Consider the following 6,829-nt stretch of genomic DNA (forward strand, 5'->3'; position numbering starts at 1 on the left):
CACCTGCTGTTATCATCACATTCAGTTGCAGTATAATCGTTTTTGGCAAATATTATCTAGAATCAAATTGCTAATAATGCACAAGTAACATTTAGTGTCAAATGTGAGGACTGAATGATGAGATTTCTTAAAAATAAAGCTTGAAAACATATCTATATGTCCTTAAGTAATTAAGCACTTATTTTTCCCCTTCTCTCTTGTCTCACAGGAAAACAGTGGATGAGGCAGTTCTCTTTAAACCTGAGTCTACACAGCTTACTACAATGTGGCTTTTTGCATCTTCATCTCCACTCGCTAGTCTCTGTATTGCTATTGTTTAAATATCATAGTCTGTTACCCTTTCTGATGTGGGCCTAAGCTTACCCTTTGTAGAATTCGACTGTGTTTATTATTGGTAAACTTCATGTACCACTTTATTTTATGTATATCATATTCAAAATATATATTTATTTAAATGTACTGAACATATGTTTATATGTAATAAAAACATGATATAATGTCTCTTACGGTAATTTTGTTTCTAACATTATTGTAGCTATTTAGATAAGGATAATTACATGTAAGGTTCAAATTAGATTGTTCACATAATATACTACACTTATTGAAGTATTTTATTTTAATTTCCCTGGGGGCAATACCACATAATCTTATGCACATAACTTTTTGTTTATCTCTATGTAAAATGTAGCTAAATCTTTTTTTTTTTCCTTTAGAGAGTAGAAGTTTAAAATCAATCAAATAGTGTAGGGATGATGTCTTTTATAAGTAGAGGTATAATTTTAAAGTTAACTTACAATGTGCTAAAGATCTATTTTGAATATCTCCAAGTCTATTTGTTCCATATTTAGATATATAAATATTTATCATTAATATTCCTTTTTATTAGGATTATTGAACATATATAAGAATGTACTTTTAAACAGTATCTGCTGCAGCCTGGAGCATCTATTTGATGCATGTGCTTTTTTTCATGTTCATATTTGCAGTGAAGCCAGAGAAATGCTTCTGCACAGCTGGGACTCTTGTTTAACCAAAAGAAAACTGTGTCCAAGTCTGTAGAGACCAGCACTGGGCCCAGCTGTACAAGGACAAGAGTGACGCTCTCACATCCTGGGGGACTGAAGAGACTGGGGACCTTGTATTAAGAATGTAACTAATTAAGTTTTAAAAGGTCTCACACAAAAGCCTTGTTCTCATAGTAAATACCATCCCCAGCAACACTGTCCATGTTTGCTTGATTCTTTTGTATTTCTACCTCACCATTCCCCAGAAACTCCTGAATTAGAGCAGCATTTAGGACTTTGCACAAAGTGCATGAAGTACACCTCCAAATTGAATAATATATAAACATCAAATGAATTTAACAAGAGGAATAAAGAAAAACAAAAACTTTTAAAATGATAGGGGCTGGAGAAGTGGCTCAGTAGTTAAGAACACTTGCTGCCAATGCAGAAGACCCAGATTGTGTTCCCAACACAATTCCTATCAGACAGCTCACAACTGCCTGTAACTTTAGTTCCATGGGATCTCATGCTATCTATTTTCCTAAGCAGCTATCTACATGCATGTGGTGCACATACATACACTGACACACACACAAAAGTGGAATACTTGTGTGTAGTATTCTTTTGTATTGAGACATTGTGGAAAGGGAAGTTGGCCTAGGGAGATAACTAGGAGCTTAAACAGAAAGTCACCTTTTGAGGCCTACACTTGCCTCATTGTGCCCAATCTGAATTTCTAGTCAAAGGGATAGTTCCTACCACCTACCATCTATGTTAGCAAGATTTTACTTTATTTGTATTTTAATTTTTAATGTATATTTTCATTAGATATATTCTTTATTTAAATTTCAAATGTTGTCCCTTTTCCTGGTTCACCTCTTGAAAATCCCCTGACCCATCAACCCCCTTCTCAGCAATCCACCCACTCCTGCTTCCCTGTCCTGGCATTCCCCTATACTGGGGCATCTGGAAATAAAGACATATTAGATGAAGATACAAATGAGACTGAGAAAATGTTAACTATATTCTTGCTTTAGCAATTTTGAAAGGAATAAAAGTACATGAATGGATACACTATAGTCATTCTTGAACACATTTTGTCTTTAAGTGAAGCAAAATTTGAAGTTAATATTTTTCAAAAATATTTCACTAAGTTAATAATACTTCGTGTTATTTACTTTTGTGATTTTTTTGGTCTTTATTTTAACTATTTTGTACATAGTCCTGATACAGCTATGAACTACAAAAAGGCATTGGCTTATTTAGGGTTTCCGTTGCTATGAAGAGAGACCATGACAAATAAAATTTTTATAAAGGATAACATTCAATTGGGGCTAGCTTATGGGCTCAAAGTTTCAGTTCATTATCACCAAGGCATGAGCATGGCAGCATCCAGGCAGGTATAGTACTGGAGGAGCTGAAAGTTCTACATCTTGATCTGAAGTCCACTAGGAGAAGACTGGCTTCAGGCAGCTAGGGGGAGGGTCCCAAAGCCCAACCTACAGGAATATTTTTCCTTTAACAAGGCCATACCTCCTAATAGAGCCACTCTCTGTGCCAAGCATATTCAAACCATCACAGGCATTTTTGAAGCAATAAATCTATCATTGTGAGAACAGGAAAAAGATACCAAGCAAGTAGTATAGGGGCCTACACCTTGAAACTAAGTACTTCTGTTTCTTTTCCTTATGTTGTGTGATAAGATTTTTCCTGAGGAGGCACAGCACACACGTCTACTCATCCCAGATAGGGCAGCCATATTAGAACAAAATTATTTACCAAAATCCAAGATGGTGACACAGTAAATTTTATTGAGGTTATGTGAAGGATTATGGGTGAGGGGTAACTCACTGGAACAGAAATGTCTCAAAGACGGTTCTATCTCCAAGGCTCACTTCAGCATGGTGGCAGTTCACAGAAGTTGGAAAACCTGGAGCACAGTACACAGTCTAGGAAGATCAACAGTGGGAAGAGCTGAAGAGACTCTAGCCAACCTGAGCATGACAAACATGGCTCTGGCAGGCCTTGTCCTTCTCAGTTCCCTCTGTCTTGCTATAAACCATTAGATTACATTCTTAAAGCTAGCTGCCAAGATCTATTTATTCCTTTGAATAGATCCTGCTCCTGAGACAGACTATTGAGGACCATCTGTGCTATCAAAGCATAGAAGCCCAGCGATCAAATGGCTCTTTGGTTTGCCTAATTAACATGCCCAATAAAAATTGAACACCTTACCCTAACACAAGGCTTCCTCTTTGCCTTTGTAAACCAACATTTGCCTATCTTAGATAACTACTGGGTTTCTAATTCTGTTTGATGGCTGAAATTATTTTAACATTTTTTCCTTCCTAAGGCTGTCTTTATTAGTGAATAACATTTCTTGGAAGAATTATCTTTATTTATTTTATTTGCTTTCAGATCCACTTTATTTTCCTTTTCCCTCCTCAAATACAAAACCTCTCATACATTTCTTGCAGCTAAAGTCACTCGCTGTTGGCAAAGTACCATTTTATCCCTAAAATATTGTTGGCATCAGAATATGATAGATAACAGTGTTAAATCCATAAAATATTTATACAGCACAGCACAGCACATGAAGCTTTAGACATTTGGTAATTACACACAGCAAACAAGACCCCCACTCTGCACACTTGGGATTGTGAGCTCACTGGTCCCTGTCTGACCACCGTACATGGGTTCCAGGGCAGCAGAAGCAGCAGGCAGTTCCTTCAGAGGGCACTGAACACTATGATCTGGAAGCATCTTATGATGTCACACAAGTGTGTACCACACCACTTCCTCCTTCAAGGTAGCCTCATAAACCTAGAATGGCAGGTCCAATTGATACAACATGGAGACAACACAACATTTATTCAGTGGAGACATCCTATTCCTAGGCACATGCTGTGACTTTGAAAGAAACTGGTCCCCAAAACTTGTTATGTTCATTCTTGATTTTTAGGTTCTTGTATCCATCAATTTGGCACTCAACTGTTACTTTTTTTCTTGATAGCACCAGAGTCAAATTTGACCTGGATGGCAAGTAGGGGCTGTCGATATCCAATGTGCCATTTCCCCCCATAATATGGAAAACACTTTAAGTCTAAAAGTCAATATTTAGGAAAAGTTACTGTATTTACTGTTTTCATCCTTTGTGGCACATGTTATATGTGGAGCTCCCCATCTGGGACTAACTTGATTATTCTATTCATTTTCACAAGATTAGCCAAAGTCAGCAACATTCACACCACTACATTCTTGAAACAAGCAACATTCTTGAAACAAGGAGACTGGAAACTGACATGCACTATAATCTGGACCCTTCTGATGAAAAGGTGCTCCACCAGGACAATCTGTGAGATTCTTCTGTTTTTCCATGGAATATGGCTTTAGGAAACTCTTCAGGTCTTCAGCGGACATCTGATAAGTGTATGGCTCAGCCACGCTGTGTGTATATTCCAGGGTAGTCTGTGGTTTGGGGAAAAACATAAGGCGACAAATCGGGTCTCGATATTTCAGAACTTCATCATTCTGAGCCTGGGCATAGCCCACTTTGTGAATGTGGAGAGAGCAACCAAGGAACCCATAAATAACTAGGTAGAGGAGCAAGACCAGACCCAAGCTATGGGACCAGGCACGCCCTAAAAATTCTCTGCTGGTGAGTTGTAGATGAACAGCTTCTACTCTGCCAGGCTCTAGCAGAAAGATTTTTTCTCAGTCTTCATCATGATGGGTCTGTGGAAGTTGACGTGAAAGGAGGCCATGAGGCTAGAGCCTACTAGAGGCTCAGCGGTGAATCCAGAGGACTGCACAGCTATAGAGCCAACTGCTGTGCCACATTTGGCTGCCGCTGGAGCCAGGGAGCCTGTAGATCTCATTTTTAAATTCTATGTGTTAGTGAATCTTTCTTTTGTACTTGTTATTGTTTTTCCACTACATATAATGACACTTAATGATCATTATCTGTCACAAAATTCTTTTTTGTTTCAATTATACAAATATACTTAAGTATATATTTTCTTTTAAAGTTTAATTTACTTTTTATATTTATAATTTTAATTTTTTGTTTTTTTGTTTTGTTTGTTTTTTATTGATATATTTCTTATTTACATTTCAAATGATTTCCCCTTTTCTGGGTCCCCACTCCCCACATATCCCATAAGCCCTCTTCCGTCCCCCTGTTCTTCCATCCACCCCTTCCCACTTCCCTGTTCTGGAATTCCCCTATACTCTTGCACTGAGTTTTTCCAGAACCAGGGGCCACTCCTCCATTCTTTTTGGACATCATTTAATTTGTGGATTATGTCCTAGGTATTCAAAGTTTCTGGGCTAATATCCACTTATCAGTGAGTACATACCATGATTGATCTTTTGAGACTGGGTTACCTCACTTAGTATGATGTTCTCCAGCTCCATCCATTTGTCTAAGAATTTCATGAATTCATTGTTTCTAATGGCTGAATGGTACTCCATTGTGTAAATATACCACATTTTTTTGTATCCATTCCTCCATTGAAGGACACCTACGTTCTTTCCAGCTTCTGGCTACTACAAATAGGGCTGCTATGAACATAGTGGAGCATGTACCCTTATTGCATGCTGAAGAATCCTCTGGATATATGCCCAGGAGTGGTATAACAGGGTCCTCAGGAAGTGACATGCCCAGTTTTCTGAGGAACCGCCAGAATGATTTCCAAAGTGGTTGCACCATCTTGCAATCCCACCAGCAGTGGAGGAGTGTTCCTCTTTCTCCACATTCTTGCCAACACCTGCTGTCTCCTGAGTTTTTGAACTTAGCCATTCTGACTGGTGTGAGGTGAAATCTCAGGGTTGTTTTGATTTGCATTTCCCTAATGATTAATGATTTGAACATTTCTTAAGATGTTTCTCCGCTCTCTGAAGTTCTCCATGGGAAAATTTTTTCTTTAGCTCCGTACCCCACTTTTTAATGGGGATATTTGTTTCTCTGGGTTCTACTTTCTTGAGTTTTTTGTATATATTGGATATTAACCCTCTGTCAGATTTAGGGTTGGTGAAGATCCTTTCCCAGTCTGTTGGTTGATGTTTTGTCCTTTTGACAGTGTCCTTTGCCTTACAGAAATTTTGTACTTTTATGAGGTCCCATTTGTCTATTCTCAATCTTAGAGCATAATCTATTGGTGTTCTATTCAGGAACTTTTCCCCTGTGCCCATGTCCTCCAGGGTCTTCCACAGTTTCATTTCGATTAGTTTCATTGTGCCAGGTTTTATGTGGAGGTCCTTGATCCATTTGGAGTGAGCTTGGTATAAGGAGATAAGAATGGATCGATGCACATTATTCTGCATGCTGACCTCCAATTGAACCAGCACCATTTGTTGAAAAGACTATCTTTTTTCCACTGGATGCTTTCAGCTCCTTTGTTGAAGACCAAGTGACCATAGGTGTGTTGGTTCATTTCTGGGTCTTCAATCCTATTCCATTGATCTGCTTGCCTGATATTGTACCAATGCCATGCAGTTTTTATCACTATTGCTCTGTAGTAGAGTTTAAAGTCTGGGATACTGAATCCCCCTGAACTTCTTTTACTGTTGAGAATAGTTTTAGCTATCCTGGGTTTTCTGTTATTCCAGATGAATTTGAGAATTGCACTTTCTAGCTCTATGAAGAACTGGGTTGGGATTTTTATGGGGATAGCATTGAATCTGTAGATTGACTTTGGCAAGATGGCCATTTTAACTATATTAATCCTGCCAATCCACAAGTATGGAAGATTTTTCCATTTTCTGAGATCTTCTTCTACTTCCTTCTTCATAGATCTGAAGTTCTTGTCATATAGGTCTTTCAC

At 38.2% G+C, this 6,829-nt stretch overlaps 1 pseudogene; it reads right to left on the minus strand.

The window, feature by feature from the left end:
• Positions 1 to 3,897: 3,897 nt before the first annotated feature.
• Positions 3,898 to 4,732, minus strand: LOC127682316 (sodium/potassium-transporting ATPase subunit beta-3-like; annotated as a pseudogene).
• Between the last annotated feature and the right edge of the window lie 2,097 nt (positions 4,733 to 6,829).

Source organism: Apodemus sylvaticus, chromosome 4, assembly GCF_947179515.1.
Source record: "Apodemus sylvaticus chromosome 4, mApoSyl1.1, whole genome shotgun sequence".
In the NCBI taxonomy this organism is placed as follows: Eukaryota; Metazoa; Chordata; class Mammalia; order Rodentia; family Muridae; genus Apodemus; species Apodemus sylvaticus.